Source organism: Archocentrus centrarchus, chromosome 24 (assembly GCF_007364275.1).
Source record: "Archocentrus centrarchus isolate MPI-CPG fArcCen1 chromosome 24, fArcCen1, whole genome shotgun sequence".
Classification (NCBI taxonomy): domain Eukaryota; kingdom Metazoa; phylum Chordata; class Actinopteri; order Cichliformes; family Cichlidae; genus Archocentrus; species Archocentrus centrarchus.
The window spans coordinates 23,752,547-23,769,730 of NC_044369.1; positions in this window are offsets into that span (position 1 = coordinate 23,752,547).

Consider the following 17,184-nt stretch of genomic DNA (forward strand, 5'->3'; position numbering starts at 1 on the left):
TCCTCAATTCATATGCTCGCCACTAGATGGCAGCACCACCCTGAAAAGGGTCATCATCAGTCTCGTACACACACATTGGCATCCAAATCCGAGCACATCCACAATCACAAGTGAGAACAAAGATGCCCCCAGGTGTTTCTACGACTCCGAGCCTTACTACGCTGCATCTGTTTTGCATAAGAAAGAGACAGACACTGAAATGGCGAGATGATGCTATATAGTTGTGGGCGACTGCATGTTTTTTTTTTCTAAAGCGGTGTGCTTGTGCGCAGTTCTGTGTGAGTGCCAGGAAACGCATTAGCGGAGAGCGAGGGAGCGAGGGAGCCAGCAGCAGCCAGTCAGAGCTTCTTTGCATCAGCAGGCGGCCTGTCTGAGATACTATTCCCCCCCTTCTGTTTTTTTGGCATGTTCCCAACTTGGACAGTGCACATCCCATTTAGGGTGCTTGGTTTTGAAATGGGCTCCCATCAGCACCAGCAGTCCCATCATTTGCCTCCCATTTCCGAAAGGAAGTCATTGATTTCCCAATCAACAAAAAAATTGCTCTGTCATTCGGAGAGAGCTTGTTGTTGAGAGGGTGAGCAAGAACTAATTAAAATGCGCTCTGCACATTGGGAAGCTTTTCACGCAATTATTCAGACTGCTGCGTGTGTCCAAATAAACAAGGAAGCGAAGTTGCTCTCTGATAAAGCTCATTTCATGCTGCGTTCATGCGTTTGCGCACACGCTGTGGCTGGTTCTCAGCGCCTCGACGTCGATCTGACCTTGAGAACGGGAAGGGGAGATACAGGCAGCGCTAGTATGAGCAGCAGCACACAGGGCTAATCTCCAGAGCATGTTGCTAGATGAAGGGTGCAGATAGTGAGCAGCGGCAGCGTCTCCAGCAGTGGAGATACGCATCGCTCCAGATTTGAGACACAGCCCTCGAAGTGAACCAAAGGAGGTGAAAAGCAACTTTAAAAATCCGCCTCATTTTCTGCGCCTGGTTTTCAGCAGAGTTAACACAATTCAGTTTGAGGAGAAGAGACAAAAAATGTAGTAAATGTTTTATGTGGAACTCAGCACTTGCTGTCCACGCCACTTTAAGGTACCATGGGCTGCAGCCCCTCCTTTTACAAGCCCCCTGATTTCCCCAGCACAAGTTAAGTATCCCTCTGTTATAACTACAACTACACAAACACAGCACAACACAATAACTCGGGACTGCAGCTACTTTTAACGTGGCTACAAAAGCAAATCATATATTGATTATAAGACCAGAATGAAGAAAGCACACACACACACACACACACACACACACACACACACACACACACACACACACACACGCACACACACACGCACACACACACACACACACACAAAATCCAAAATAATTTAATAACTCATTAGAACAAATTTATTGTCCCTGTTGCTGACACAAAATTATAGTTTTTCAAACTACAGCAGCTTCTTTGTCACTAGGCTGTGTGTTGCCACAGTTTAGTAGTTTAAGAAGAGATCAATCATGCTATGTCTGTAAAAATAAAGCCCAAAGAAACAATTATTACATGAAAGAAAAAAAAAGTGATCATATCCAGACTTTTATCATCACTAAAATAAAAATATCCCAACACACATGATCATAATTGAAATTCAATCTGAGTACAACAATTAGACTGCAGCTTACAAACTATGATCTCAACTTGTTACGTGTATAAAGCACACCTGTCCACAGAATCAATTTCTTTCATTTCAGCTTCTCCACCACCGTGGGCAAGACCAACGGGCTGTCAGAGGACACCAGGAACAAGATTGTAGACCTGCACAGGGCTGGAATGGCCTACAAGACCATCAGCAAGAAGCTCGGTGAGAAGAAGGTCTGGAGCTCCATGCAAGATGTTGCCTGGGGTGAGGATGATCATGGGAAAGGTGGTAGATCAGCCCAAAAACTACCCAGGAGAAGCTTATTGATGATCTGAAGGCAGCTGGGACCACAGTCGCTAAGAACACTGTTGATAACACACTGCAGGGCCAGCAGGGTCCCCCTGCTCAAGAAGGCACATGTACAGCCCCATCTTAAGTTTGTCAGTGAGCATCTAAATGATTCAGAGGAGGCTTGGAGAAAGTGCCGTGGTCAGATGAAACTAAAATTAAGCTCTTCACTTGGGGATCAACTATTATTTCACTTAATGACATGCAAATCAATTCATAACTTTTATGTAATGTGTTTTTTCTGGATTTTTGGTTGATATTCTGTTTATCTCCATTAAAATGAAAGAAAAAAATGAGACTGTTCATTTCTTTGGAAGTGAGCAAACTTACAAATTCAACAGGGATCAAATAATTATTTCACCCACTGTATAGAGTGGTAGACAATATCTGCTGCCATTAGAACCTAATCAATCCTCTCTCTGCATTGGGAATAACTAGGAGCAATAAATAATTCAGGAAGTTATTGCTGTTGTGCCATGTGCATAGAGGCATGAAACGGCTTTGGAAACAGTCATGGATGGATCCTGCTGTGGTCTAATGCTGCAAGCATGTAATAAACTCTGCACCCCCCCCCCCCCCCCCCCCACCCCCCCCCCCCCCCCCCCCCCCCCCCCCCAAAAAAAAAAGAAAAAGAAAAAAAAAGGTTCCTACAATCAGCTGTAAGTAAAATCAGCATTTTGTCAAGACACAGGACACTGGAGAGTCTTGTTAATCATACCTGTTATAGACTTAAACACAGGTAAAAATATGTTTTTAAATTCTATTTTTGGCAAAATGGTGAAATTTAAATATTGATTAAAACAGAGGTGGTGCTTGTACTCAACAAAGTGGAAGAAAGAGTAGTGAAGTTTATCTGCTTTTGATGGTGTAACAGTGGACCTCACAACCAGAGAGTCCTGATCATGTAAGAGCATCAGTACCATACTATACATCACTCAAACCCCCTCCTGATTACCATACACTTATGACATTTTTCTTTATGTGGAATCTGGTTTGTGTCTGTCTGTGTGTGTGATGCAACGTGTGATTATATCAGTGGATATACTCACGCACAGCTGTATGTGGGACATATTCCTGTGACAGTTGGGGAACTGCCAGGCCAGCCGCACCCTCCAACCACTGTCTGACTGATTTGTTGGAACAACATTTGCCCCTGCGCTCTCATCTTTATGCATGGAGGCGCCCCAAGGCGATCAAACCCCAGATTTGATTCATTTCCCCTTCAGTCTCCATTCACCATCTTCTATGCATGCCCCCTGAAACTCATCCTTAACTACCCCCACCACAGGCAGGCAGTGTACTGAAATAGACCTCATTATCATAATAATTGCAGGCGAGCTTCACCTTAGGATGGAAGTATTCTCCACTACAAAGAGATGACGTGGTCTGGTAGTGAGTGATGCGATGGGGCCACTCCACCCTAACAGTTTTTGACTGGTGAAGGAAACTGGAGGTAGCATTTGTCACAGGGCGTGAGGCGGGGTACACCCTGGACAATATCACAGCACATCAGGATCTTTACCCTGCTGATGTTGCAATCCTGCTCAGTATGAGAGGAACTGCAGGTTCAGATACTGTGTTTGGTGGTATGAGCTTTGCTAAGGAGCCAGTGGTGTAAAGCTGCCATCTGCGGGATTATGACTAAATGCTTTTAAGTCAGAATCCTGCAGTAATACCGCAGTGCTGTGGATCTTCAGTTGGCCTTGGACAGGAAGCCCCAGCTGGTGAAGGAGAGCTATTAATGACTGGGCTGGGTGGATGGCCTAATGATGGTCAGCCCTCTCCGTTCTCAGACTCGGTCTTACACTCACTTTCTGTGCCTTCTTTTTTTAGCAGAGGTAACACACTTCAGTTTGAGGAGAAGAGACCAAGAATGCATGTGGGGTTTGCTTTTTGATCCTTATACGTCAGCTCTTCCTATCATTGCAAAGCAGAATTCACTGAACGTTGGTTTGTTCGCCCACTAACAGGGAACGTGAGCTGGAATTAGGCCGCTGTGAGACAGGTTTTTTAAAAATAAGACTTCACCTTTTCTCTTATGCCTTCAGATAAAGGAGAAGATTGGCATGACTAGTACACCACTATGGGCGCTTAATGTATTAGTGCAGCTTAAAAACTGGGAGCAGGAGGGAACCATTATCTTGGCTCTGAAGTAAACAAAATCCACCAACCTCTATAGCTCAGCACTGAAATACATTAAAGTGATGTGATTACTTTTTTCAGCGATGAGTTCAGTAATTAGCCGTCATTACAGCTGCTCCAACCAGCTGTTTTGACATTTCAAGTGCCGCTTCTTTACTATTTTGCTTGAGTTACAAGGAATCTGATGATTTCCTGTCATTTTAGTCTCGCTGCTTTCAGCGGACGTGCTGATCTGGTTGATTAGACTGTGACAGGCTGGAGGAGAGACGGTCTGTAAAGAATGCTCGACGCATCATTTCTTCTTTGGATTGTACAACATCGAGGCCCAAATATCTCGGTAATGTCACACTGCACTGGTGACACTATTTGCAGCTACTGTCTGCACAATAGTGACTGGGTGGCGGGGATGTGGTATTGATATCCTGCTGCCAGGGAGCTGTAATGACATCCGACTTTATATATAGTGAGCTGGAGATGTGACGTTAGTCTCAACAAAAAGAGGCGAAATGTGACTCCTGATAACTCCACAGCTGTCTAATCCACACATTGTGTCTTTTTAGCTCGCTTAGTCACACACCAGCAAGCCGATGTTCGAGAATCACCTGGGTTTTTGTTCAGGGCTGGAAAAATGTTTGAAAATGTAGGCTGACATCTCCTTAAGCCAAAATCTCTTTTCTTGTTTGGGATGCCTGCAAAGAACTGGTTTGTCTCGTCTAACGTTTTTTCTTCAAAACTCTTTAAAATCTTTAAAATAATCCCATGAATTTTCCCCAGATATCTCTTTTCTGCCAACTAGTGTGTTCTGTCAAAGGTATTAAAGACCAGAAAAAGGCACACTGGACGCTGGGGGTAGATATTCATTTACATCTCAGAGCCAGTCGAGGGTGGCGAACCCAAATGGAACTGCCACTACCGTCTCCCCCTCGGTTTTATCAGGCTTTCTCTGAATTAGCACTGTATGAAAGTAAACCGTAATATGGATTTTCAAGGCCCTCTACCCAACCGACCCCCCCTTCTGCATAAAGCTAGCTCAGACTCCACCATTTGTGGCCTGGGTGAGGGGGGGGGGGGACAGTGAAAGATCACAAGGCGTGCATTTCATTGAGCTGGACTGAACTGTGAATTAGCCATGCATGACAGTAAAATACAAGGCATGAAATTAGCTACAGCTCCTCTCCTCTGTGATCTGTCTCCCTTGACATCAGTTGCTCCCTGCTGTATTTTTTTTTTTATTTTTATTTATTTTTTTGCTATATTTCCCATTACAAACAAAGTAGCAGAAAAATGCAGATTGCATTTGTTACGGCTCGGCACTGTAGAGCGGTGCACAGTTACGTCGAAGGCAAAGCAGTAACATAATTTGCTGTTAAATAAGAAATAAAATGAGTAATACACGATGCATTTCAAATGAGTACATATATTTTGATTTGGCTGTGAATGATTTAAGGACAGGGCTGATTTAAGTGTGAAATTGTTTATGAGAGGAGAGGAATTGCGCAGTGGTGCCTCGAACATGTCCAGGTCCCAGCTGATCTCCATTCCTTACAACTTCAGAAAGAAATGATGAGATATTTCTCTTTTTAAGGCCCCAAGATTGCAAACAAGCGCGGCCTTGATTTCTTTGCTTGCGTCTTTTAGCTGCCTAATGCCACATTCTCATGATACACGCAGCTATCATAAAGGACATCTTTATGGAAGTCTTCAAGGACAGCGACTCTGTCGGATCTCTCTCTCTCTCTCTGTGTATGACTTTCGTTTGAGGTGTTATTCCCTCGGCAGGCTTTTGTGAGATCAGTGCATATAGTTACACCCACTGCTTTATGCTTTATGATCTCATGTGATGCACCTACACCTGGGTTGAAGTAACATTTTCCAAAAAAAAAAAAAAAAAAAAACAGCCCATGGAAGAAAGGAGTCACTCGACATTGACTCAATTGACCTGACTCTCCCACTGGAATGAAGTGTTTTTGGCTGAGTGAACAGTGTTTCAAGGTTATAGCGAGAGATGCAGTCAAATGTAATGGCAGCCTGTAATGAGTGTTTTCCTGTGGGATGGACGGTGACTTTGTGGATGGCAGGTGATTTAAGGCCTGAGGGAAAAAGGATTAGAGGCTCTTCTGCCATCTCAGAGTTCAGACTAATTTAAACTGATAAAGCACACTTCATTAATTCCCGTCTTTCTGTTTGTGCGTCCGCACCCTTTTTCTTTGCTTTGTTTCAGTCAAAATCTTTCTGTTTGCCTCTGTTTCTCTTAGAGTTTTCTCTCAGAACTGTTTTCCTCCTTTCATGTTTGGCCTTTGGCGATCTGGACAGCCATTATATCTCATTGCGCTCCCTTAAAATTGTCACTACAGGGACTCACTGGCATTATGTTCGGAATGAAAACAAGTCTGTGTAAGATGGCTTGATGTATGAGCAAAGCAATAGCCTAAAACGTTTACCTTAGCAATAAAGACCAACTTGGCTGTGCTGAATGCATACGATTATTGCACACAGGTACATCTGTGCAAATGTATGTGTGGGCTTAACAATAAAGGCTAAATAAATAAATAAAGCCACAAACTGCAGTTCTTTTATTGGCCACTTGAGGCAATCCCCATACACCAGCATGGGTCATTCATTTCCAAATCATTGTGGGCTTTCTGCTCCACAGTCTCCAATTTGCCTGAAAATGATGGTCCAAAGTTTGGATACATATAATGATTGCTGTGAAATTTTAGCTTCGCATATCAAATATTTTTTAAGATATATTATTTTGAGAAACGGTCCATCTGCCCACTTCCAGCATTTGTTTTGGCACAAAAACTATGTTTGAACATGAATATCTCAAAAAAACTGTTAAAGATAAAAGCCTGAAATTTTCACTGGCCTTTCTCACCATAAAAAGTAACATATGTGAGCACACACAAATAAAAATATTCACACTGCAAAAGAGAGTTATTGAAAATTTCTGAATGGTACATAGTTGTATTTTACAGTAATGCAAAATGAAACATGCAGATTACTGTGTAACAAAAAAAGCAACAATGTGGTGTTTTCATTTGCACTACAATTCTTGCAGCATTTACTCTGGTGGTTAGCGTACTGTTGCCTGACCCCTTCTTACCTGTGGCAGTTGTGGTATTAGGGTTGTGGTTAGGCTTGAGTTAGAGGGGTAGTGTTAGGGTTAGGTTTAAGGTCTTGACACAGCAGCTTGGCCTGTTAAGACTACTCATCAGTACTTTTTGCTTTCGCAGTGCCTCTTTGTCTATTTTAAACTTAACCTGAATGATCAGACTCGTCCAGGGCAATGTGCTTACCTGCAGAGTGGATATGTACTGATATTTTTGCTTTTGTGTTAGAATTTGTCATATTTTCTAAATCCAGCATGACAGTTGAATGAAAATAGCATTTTCCTAATTTTTATGACTTAGAAATTCATGTCAAAAAGTATTCTAGACATCTCATTTTGCATTATTGTGAAAAAATAGACCATTCAGAAATTGTCAGTAGTTGTCTTTTAGTTTTTTATTAGTATGTGCTCAAGTATTTTTTTTTTTCATATTTTAACTAGTCAATAGTCAGACATTTTTTGATGTATCTCTCCTAAATTACAGATCCTGATTAATTTTTTATGACGAGGAAAGACCAGTGAAAATTCAGGCTTTAATCTTTAATAGTGCTTTAAGATATTCATATTCAAACATTGCCTCAGATTTCAATGTGCAAAAAAAAAAAAAAAAAAAAAAAAAAAAAAGAAATAAAGAAAAGCTAGAAATGCATAGATAGGCCTTTGTTTAAAAAAGAAAAAAAAATCTAGAAAAGTATGTGATGTCTGAAGCTAAAATATTTCAGTAGTTATATAGATCCAGATATTAAACCAGAGGATTTTCAGGCAAATCAGAGGCGGCTAAACAGAAAATATTCTAAAAATTTAATAATGAAATGACCCCCACGCTAAAACAGCCCAACTTTACAAGAGAAAAAACACATCTAGTTTCTACTGCTACGAAGTGTTTTTGTTTTAAACCCAACCACTTAAAATGAATCAGTATTAAAGGCAGGACTCTGCGTGTGGTGTTGGTGCCATTGCAGTATTTTTCATCAAACTGAGAAAGACTGTGTCTTGCGGAGTGGTTGATTGCAACAGACTGCCCAGGAGGTTTGGGCTTTAATTTGTGTGAGTAACATCCAAGTATTTCATTAATATTAACAGGTGTCTCTGTGATGCATCCAGTCTATAATCTGTGAATCCAGCTTGCTTGGAAAAGTTAACTGATACCTTAAAACTCCACCAACTGTGGTCACTACATTTGCCAAATTTGAATCTTTAAAACACTCCACAATCAACTGCATGTAAAAGATAGATGTAGCAATAATGATAACTGGGGGTGGGGTGGGGTGGACTAAAATAATAATTCTGGCTGGAAATTTAGTATTAGGCTAACAATGTGAATTATTTAGGGCTGTCACCATATCATATTTCCTCTGTGTGATTAAAATAATTAACTTAAAGATGTTATCAGATGTTTAGCATGGATTTTTTTAAGCAGTACTATCAGTAAGTGTCTCTTTTTGGCAACAAAGAGTGAGAACACATGTAGAGTACATACAAATCTACATAGAGGGAGCCATGTGGTGGCACATCAGTGTGTGTGTCTGTGCGTGCCACTGCATGCTATCAACACTTTGGCAAGAGCAAGAGGGTGACAAGGTTGTGGCTCATAGTACTGTGCAAAAGTTTTAAGCCACCTCACATTTATTCATATGTTGCCAGGACAATGGGAGTATATGAGGCAAAAACAGGGTTTTCACAATTTTAACTTTAACTTTTCTGCATTCATAATTCCACCAGTTTTAACCTTTCTTAAGAATGGCTTCTTGACCTCTGACCCATTACTGAGGTTTCGGTGAGCAGTAGATGGATCCACTGAAGGGCCAGATGCATCTCTCTGGTCCTGTGTCAGGTCTTTGTTAGAGTTTTCCTACTTCTTAAGGACATGACTTTCAGATACTGTTCATCTGCTGTTTTCGTCCCGCCACTTCTCTTTTTGATACTTCATTTGTTCAGTTCCCTTAATTTCTTTTAAAGGACACACTGCACATCATCCTGAGATATGCCAAGTTTTCAGCTAACAGTGTCATGGTGCAAATACCAAAAATATAGCAGACTCTAATACGCCACCCAACAGAGACTGAATTGCTCTGCTCACGATCTTTAATGCACACAGGTAGCACAGATTTAGAAACACAGAAACACTTGCACAGGGGAATAACGCTGGGAGAGAAAACATGGATACCAGGGGACTGTAGAGACGAACTCAGAGCCTCGGATGGGGGTTCACTTGGAGAGAGGAGATTGGCGTTAGAGCTGTAGGAAGCAGGTTGGAGAGCTCACAGTTCCAAGAGTGGTAAGGAATGAATATTCAGGTTTACTTGTGGAATATTAATAGTTTGGTCCAGGGGGATACGCACTGGTTTGCTCGTGGGAGGTGGTAGGAGAGAGAGCAGGCAGATGGTGAGGCAGAGACTGTTCCAATGGACGGTTTCCAAAAGTGTCCCAGCTCAGCAAAACAGGTGAGAGGTTCTTAAAGCAGCCACTCCTCTGGCCCACTGGGAGGCAAACACAGCGGCAAAGGAGACGAGCTGGCGAAGATCGGACACATGAGCCGATTCTTAAATACCAGCAGGAAGATCAGCGACAGGTGTGTAGGCAGAAGAGGAAACAATGACAACTCCACCCAAAGGCGGAGCTCTGCCTGCCCAACCCAACCTAGACCTGAGGAAGGAAAACAGGGAGACCATGTCAAACAGCTCTATGTTTGTCAAATTGTGCTGTTTTTGGAATTTTTTTTCACAGCAGGCCTTGTTATTTGCTAGCTATATCCACTAAAATTGCTCAAAAAAAACCAAAAGTGATAACACCACAGGTGCTGCTGAGAGGTCCAGTTCAATGATCTGAATTAGTGGAAGTCTAGCAGACAGCGATCGGCTACAGCTCCCTGTGTTGGCACCTGTCAGCTGTTATGAAGAAGAAGATTATAGAGCGTTAAGCCAGCTGTAAACATATGTTTTAATGCTGTTAGGTTGAATTTTCGATGGTTCATTCGCACACAAACTCATGTGCCTTCTGATCTTAAAGAAATATGTTTCCTCGAGCTCAGATTCTTACATTATTTTAAGATTATTCCATACACACTGAGCCTGCATCAGAAATGACACATTGCCCTCTCTGCGTGTGAGACATATGCTGTGGCGGTAAACGGTGCAGAACACGATTTATGCGCCTCAGCACTGTGGCAGGAATAAGTGATAAATCACGGAGTATTGTGAAGTGGACACTTCATCAGGCCGCGCATTTTCTGAATATGCCTGCTGTAATTCTGAAGCAACGAGTGCCATTACTTTCTCCTCATTGTAATTAATGTCACCACAGAGAGAGAGAGAGCGTGATAGAAGTATAGAGGCAGAAAGACAAAAATAATACAGAGACAGGAAAGGAAATGAGCAGCTAGCAAGCCTGAGAGGAAGACATAATTTAGGGCTGGACCAAGTGCCTCGGCTGCGAGATAATGGTGATAATACAAGAATTGGGGCTGTCGTTTTGGGGGATAAGCTAACAGTTTTAATTCCTATAATTCTTTTTGCAGACAGTTTACATGAACAAGTCACTGCTATAGTTACTCCATCTGAACACAGGATTCACATATTATCAGACCTATAATTAAAAGTTAAATTATTCAGTGCAGTACTTGAGTGCATTTCTACTTTAAGTTTGAAAGTCCACGATGGCTTTCAGGCAAAGATGTGAAGTTTTATTTGGCACTAGTTAAAAAGAGTTAAATAATTCTGGGTTGATTAAAACCCTTCTACTGAAGAAAGCAAAACCCCCAAAAATGTTATCTATAGGTAAAAAGAAGACCTTTGTTTTCAGGGTTCTCATACACCTCACTGCATTGTGGCCATATATTACCTTACAACTGTACACCCACAGACTGTGGAGTTACCACAACCTTGAAGTTTATAAAGGCCACATTCAATCAGCTGAAACTCCATGAGAAATACCAGCAATACTCAAATTCTGAGAGAGGACAAAAAGGTAAAAAAACAAAACACATAGAAAACTTGCTTTAAAGAGCCCCGTTGTTAACATTAAAAATACATCAAACAAGGTAAATCTTCCACATAAAATATTATGGAACAAATTACAGGAAAAGAAACCGAAGGCTCAACAGCAGTGGTATAAACACTGCACATAGGATACGTGCATTTCAGTTTAGTCCTTCACCCTTTCTGCAATCATCATTCATGCAGTTCTATTATTCCAAGCAGTTCCTTTTATTCACAATCATGCAGATCAGGCCGAAAAAAAAATGAAAGGGTTAATTGGAAATTTCAAAAATAAAATACCTCACATCAGCCACCTTCTCTTCGATTCAGTGTGGCTGATCACCTTGTGCCAAAATAACACACACATTTGATAAATTAAAATCATAACTTTGAAAATCCTACGTTTGAAGCATTCCGCAACCAGCAACATTAAATTTAAACCATCTACAAGGCTAATGGTGAGAAACTTGTCTTCTTATGGTGCCCAGTTGCTCCATTAATTTTACTGTTGCATCACATCATGCAGAAAGACGCTGAAATGTCCACAGATGTAAACTTGACACCTCTCTGGGTAATTTCGACTGCTCCGTTTTGTTTTGCTCTCATTTTCGAGGTGTTTTCGCCTCGATCAGCCTCGGAAATGAAAAGCTGACCGCGTGGCTCTATATATCACAGGCCTCCAGGTGAAAAAGAGAGAGAGAGGAGGGAGCAGCAGAGACCAAAAAGCAGATGCAGGAAGCAGGACTGTCTGTCTGACAAAGCATAATGAGAAACAGGGACGGTTTTGTGCAATCGCTTAATCAGACTTGAAGTTTTTAATATCATCTAAAAAGTTTTCAGACAAAGGGGGAACATTGCTTCTAATTTTTTCTTTTTACAGAAGCAGCAATCTCTTCCGCTCCTTCGTTATGGCAGCAATGTTCTGTTAATGGATTTGTCATGCAGCACATATGGACTGTTAGTTGTGTAAATTGATGGATGCTTCCACTTGGAAAGATTAAAGATTTAAATGTTAAGAATTCTCTAATGAACCCGAGAAGAAGAGAACAGTTTGAGAAGTCATAGCTGGTACTATTGGAAGAAAAGATTGATTTGTCACTTCACTTTACTATGGGTAATGAAATATAATAAAGACTATAAAGATCTCATTTTATTGTTGCTGAAGGGCAGAAACACTGAGAGCCAAGTGCACTTCATAGCTGCTGTGATCTGCAGTACCTGCATGCCCAAATCCACCGTCCATATATCATCCTGAGCATACAAGGGGAAACTAGATGCATGTTAATGCTCAAAAAGGCTTACTGATGCAATATTGTTGTGTTGAAAAAAAAAACACCTGGTGCAATTTCTTCATTTGTCGGCCCCAAAGCTCAGCAGTGTTTAAAATCCAGCACACCTTTGATCGGTGTGATGCATTTTCTCACCTCCCTCATCCCCCCAAAACTGTTGGTGACAATGCATACTAAAAAAACCTCGGGGAAATGCTACAAATTAAAAATCGAGTTGGAAAGACACATACACATACAGGCATGCTTGCATCCGGCATTGCTCTCACGTCACTGTGTCTCTTGCTGCCGTCGCGAGTTTTCTGTTTGCTTTAAACACTGATGTCCCTCCAGTCCCTCACGCTGCTTCACACTGTAGCAACTCAAGGCCTGTTGATCAATGCAACCTTAATTTGAGAGCATGGATTATAATAGAGGCATTAGCGTCCATTGATTGGGGCTCAGAGGGCCAGTTGCAGTATGAACGGAGAGTCGATAGAAACATCACTTACAATGACAAATACTTGCAAACCCCCTCGAAGCCACGGGGGAATTTAAATGTCAAGAACAAGTTTGATGTGAGGGCGATTTGACTGGGGTTTACATTCGCAGGGCTCCAGGTCTTATGTTAGTGCTTTTTAAACAATAACAATGTTTTTTTTTTTAAATGTAAGATTATAGATCTCTATAGATATTTGCATCTGACTGAGGCTGAGTGTGTTTTTACAAATGTTAGAAGCATAGTCCCGTGATTGTGCTGCGATCACGGGAAATGGTTTGAAAGTATTAGAAAAAGGGGGGAAGGGGGTTAGACGTGTTAGATATGAAAAGTAGTGCTGATAGAGACACTAACTGTTAGCGAACTGGAAGATCGGTGTTGTGTTAGAGTACGGTAATTTAAGGGTACATCTGTGAGGTTAGGAGGAAAATTACAAATTGATTTCAGCGATTTCGCAGCGTATTATAAGCTCCACTTGTTTCGTGCGTTTTAAGATCCACACCAAGCGATTAGGGAAATGAGAGCACATGTTCAATGACGGTAAAAACACTTCATCTTGGAAATAATGTCTGTGGTTATTACTTGTACAGACTGGATCAGTGCTGGCTTCAGAATGTCGTTTTTAGAACACCATCTAGGTACTTGGAGCTGTCCACTGCAGCTCTAACAAACATCATGACTTCTCCAGTCACCAAGACTTGCATGTACTATTACATTTGCGTCAGCAAGATAATGTGCATTTCTTCCCTGTAATGTCCCATATCCTAACAGAGATAACAGTCCGGTCAGTAATCGGATTAATGAAACAATCAGGCGATCAGTATTAATTAACCGAATGAGCCTAAGAATGGGGTTGTTTTGGGGGGGAGAAAAAGGCAAAAACAACAATAAGTTGAGCCAATCGTCTTTATCTGTGAGGACCACATTGCTCATACACACTCTCTGCAGCCAATCATTCGAACCCTAATTAACTCTCTGGAATTGGCTGTGTGTGTGTGTGTGTGTGTGTGTGTGTGTGTGTGTGTGTGTGTGTGTGTGTGTGTGTGTGTGTGTGTGCTTTGGCCTAAATGTTCCTTCCCACTATTTACAGTGCAGGAGATAATTTTTTATTTTTTTGGTTGTTGATAATCTGAGTGCACTGCAGGGCTAGGAAAAGCATGCTAGGGGCAGCAATATTTCCACTCTGCTTGCACTTTTATTGACTGTGCCAGAGTTGACAGATCCTGTCTAACAGTCAGTCACAGAGAAGCATCCTCTGCTGCTCTCAGGGTGAAAATCAGCTTGTGTCAAACTACACCTAATCCTTAGATTTTGGTGGATAAAATACCTTAAGATGTCCAGGACGCTCACAGGCTGAGAGACAGAAAGGTGTTTGACCAGAGAGACGTGTGCTGTCTGTCTCTTTTTTTTTTCTGCACAGAAACCCAACTGATCTACTGCATTGTTGTGCTCCCCATTTATTTGAAGGCACTATCCTCCTTCCTCCTCCCTCTTCATGCTCATCTTGTGAAGCATGAAGTAATAGTGGCTCCGTGAAACTGCTGCGCAAGCTCTTTCATCTCCCCGTGGAGCATCTGGTTGGTTTGAGCCATGTAGTTGCGAGTACACACACCCTGGGCCCCAGTGTGAAACTTCACCCACTAACACACACCGGTGGCGTCCTCCAACAGAGCATTTTCGATTTTTACGGCTTATGCTAAATATGGCTCTCTCGTGCAGCTGGAAATAACTGCTGGAGCCAAAGAGAGAGAGAGAGTGATGGAAAAGGTGTCGGGCAGGGTTGCAAATGGTGATGTGGGTACACATAGGGCTTCTGAGAATGAGGATTATGGCAGAGAGATGAGCTCAGGCAGGTGACGGGGTGAATCGTGTTGTCATGTTTTGCAGCAGCTTGGGGGGTGGGAGCTCAGAGGGGAAGGGGAAGGAGAACAAATGCATGGAGGCTAATGTGGGGCAATATGATGGGGGAATGAACTGAACAGTAGACTCAGTCAAGCAGGCAAGTTCACTCATTCAGTGTATTCCCACAGAAAGCTAATGTACAAGAGAGGCAGACAGAGTGGGTGGGATAGAGAGAGTTATAAAAACGAGGGAGGAAAGAAGTAGAGAAATATGAGCTTAGGGCATAGGTAGGAGTGTTACATCATGGAATAGTAAAAGATTGGTTCAGGTGGGAGTTTGTCTCCTCTAGGACTTAATTCAAAATCTCTCTGCTGCCTTTTCAGTGTACAAAAACAGCTTGCCCGATAACTCAGAGAGCTTATTATCTCACAGTCCTCCACTGCCAGGTCAAACAGCAGTCTGCACCTCTAAGCCCGCAGGATGGAGCGCTGCACCACAGGGGACTCGGAGCTGCTGTTCTCCCCCCCCTGCTGGTGGAACAAACTACCCAACCACCCAGGAGCACGGCCAACCGTGGGCACTTTTAAAATACAGACCTTGAGACCTTTTCGTTTTTAGCCATTTTTTTTTTTTTTCATGTTTCATTAGCAAGCGTCTTGCCTCTTCTTGGCTTTGCTTTTAATCTTCACTCCTGTTGGGGTTTTCCTGCTCCAGCTAGCGGTATTGGAAGAATTATCCAGATGCTCCACTGCAAATTAAAAGTCATACTTCCAGTTATTCTTGAATCAGAGTTTTTGGCCACTTGGGGGCAGCATAAACAAGTTGTCAATGCATTGACTTTTATTTCACTAAACACGTCCACATTTACACATACAGAGCTAAATTAGTATTCATTTGGAGTCACGCCTCTGGTCACCTGCTCAAAGCCTTTATTGCCTTTTTGGTCTTTAAATTTAAATTTTCACTTACGCCATGTTTAGCTTAAAAAGAAAGAAAGAAAGAAAGAAAATTTATATAGGGTTTTAAAATTTGTTTTATTTATATATTTTATATTCTTTGAAGAATTTGAAAAAGTAAGAAACTAAGTAGGTAATAATAATAATTTATTTATGAGTTGCAGGGTCCTGAGAAGAGTAATAGTGTAAAAAACTACACAGAAAGTTCTGCTACAAGAATTTCTATGACTGGAATTTGCTCTAATGTTTGCTTTAATGTGCAGTGATTTTAGCCTGTACTGAAAAATGTAGCCCTTAGGGCTTAATATGACCACAGATATGGTCATATTAAGTCTTTGAAAAAGTTATTTATTTGCCTTTGCTTGATTCATCAATCTGTTTAAGTGATTGGCATTCTGTCATTCAGTTAAGGGTTAATGGTTCTCACAGCTACATTCAAACGTACCCCGGGGGTTTGATCCAAACCACGCTCACAGCATCAAATGAGATGTAATACATGAAGTCAGTGTTTTCTTCACATGGCTGCCATATTTTGATATTTATTTTGATAATTAGAGTATATTTATGTACAGTATTGTGCAAAATTCTTGAGCCACCCCTCATTTCTCTAAGTTTTGCCTTTCTTTACATGTGCAGATATACATGGAAATAAAATATTTAAGATAAAATTTTGAAAGTCAGTATTTGGTGTGACCACCTTTATTCTTCAGCACAGTATGAACTCTTCCTGAAGGACATTCAAAGCTCTTCTTTGGATGTTGCTGACTTTTGTTCTGTTCTCTGTCAGGACGATCCCACACTGCTTCAGTAATGTTGAGGTCCGGCTCTGGGAATGCCAATCCATTGTATTTTTCTATTCAGGTACACTTTTACTGCACTAGCAGTGTGTTTGGGATCATCATCATGCTGAATCACTTGCCAATCAGATGCCTTCCAGATGGTATTACATGGTGGATCAAATCTGATCCACCATGTAACTGTTCTGTGTTCATAAGTCCATCAGACAAAATCCCCAAACCCAAAAGGTGTGTTTAGTGCCTAACAAAGTGCCTTTTTTATACACAAGAGATTCATAGGTCATAGTTCAGTGGCTTAATAAACATAAACAAGAAACAAACAAAATTCCTCTGAAAATGGTCAGGTACAAGGACTGGGCTGAAAATGAGTGACAAAGCAGCCAATGTCCAAAGAAAACTTTGAATAATCTTCAGAAAGCCTGAAGAAATTTTGCTCAAGACCACGTTACAAGAAAGTCTGGCTCCTTGGGAGCAAAATATAGAGAAATGAGGGGTGGTTCAAAACTACTATAGCTCTTGGAGCAAACCCACACACATACATGTAAAAGGATCAGTTATTAAATTCTAGCTGATAAACTTGTGCGGCTGTCCACTTTTCTGACATGAAGAACAGTGTAATT